The 1,350-nt window shown below is 34.1% G+C and overlaps 1 protein-coding gene across 1 annotated transcript in view; it reads right to left on the bottom strand.

The window, feature by feature from the left end:
• Positions 1-1,350, bottom strand: part of LOC106879073 (coiled-coil domain-containing protein 57) — a 29,234-nt gene that overhangs the window by 4,622 nt on the left and 23,262 nt on the right. The window lies entirely within an intron of this gene.

Genomic DNA, 1,350 nt, shown 5'->3' with positions numbered 1-1,350 from the left:
TCCAGATTATCTTTGCAATTTCGGCTGGTTATACTCGCGATTGCTCCAATCTGGCCAGCCCCAAGGAAAAACTAAGCTAAGAGCATTAGATTCCTTGGAAGAAAGCAGCGAATGTATACAAAATCAAGGACGAAAAAAAAACGAACAATATTACACAAATACAATAAAAATAAAAATAATAACAGGACATTAACAACAGGTGTCTTTCGACTAAGGACGAATTAAATTAAGCTGGCGTGTGTGGAAATAAGGCCTTACAGCAGGGATACAAGATTTCACAGGCACAGGGAATATATATATATATATATATGTATATATGGTTGTGAAAAGGTTGAATGTAGATTTGTCCTTTAATTCTGGAGGTTTCCAAAAGAGATTTCTAATGTTGATTATTCATATTTTGCCGGTAGCTTACAGGCGTAAATTTGTGAAGATATGAAAGTAGTACTTGTATAGAATATATGGTGAATTTATGGAATGACGTTCCATAAAATTCGTCAATTTATTTTAAAATGGAGGAGACAAGTTGTTAAAATATTTAAGAAGTTTAATTGTTCCAGATGATCGTTTCGTACAGAAATATAAAAATAATAATAATGCAAATTTATGATTGAATTAAATTAAATTAATTAAATATATCAATGTACTTTTCAGTGCAGGAAGTATAAACAAAAATACAATTAACTTGAGAAGGAAAATAGCAGAAAAATTGACTCTAGGAGATTCATATTTTTATCCTTGTGGGAAAGAGATGTGAGCCATGTTGGATATTCAACCATAAAAATCTGAATCTCCTAGATTCAATTTTTCTGATATATTCCTTCTCAAGTTAATTGCATTTTTATTATACGTCCTGCACTGAAGTGTACGTTATATATTTAATTGAATTAATCTAGTTAACTAAATTTAATTTAATTCAATCATGAATTTGCATTATTATTATTTTTATATCTCTGTACGAAACGATCGTCCACAAGAATTAAACTTCTGATATATTTTAACAACTTAACGGCAGAATGTAATGGCAGAAGAATTACCGCTAAGCATTTCGCCCGGCGTGCTAACGTTTCTGCCAGCTCGCCGCCTTCAACTCACTAGTGTAGCTGCGATGAGGGAAGATTGGTAGGGGCGGTCCACACTTTTAAAGGGGCAGTACTTTGGGGCCTGCTGTAGACAATATGTGTTTCTTGTGGGGTCTGGGACCAGCAAACAGAAGGGCCACCTTGGGTGGCACACACTCTAGCTACACTAGTGCTTCAACTGTCTAAATATCAACAAGATCTTTTGTACACAAACTTCGGATAGAATTGAAAGCTTCTGGTGGGAATATTTGAACTGCATCAAAGAGAA

Source organism: Octopus bimaculoides, chromosome 29 (genome assembly GCF_001194135.2).
Source record: "Octopus bimaculoides isolate UCB-OBI-ISO-001 chromosome 29, ASM119413v2, whole genome shotgun sequence".
Classification (NCBI taxonomy): domain Eukaryota; kingdom Metazoa; phylum Mollusca; class Cephalopoda; order Octopoda; family Octopodidae; genus Octopus; species Octopus bimaculoides.
Note: the sequence above shows the minus strand (reverse complement) of the source record. Positions and strands in the feature narration are given on the sequence as shown.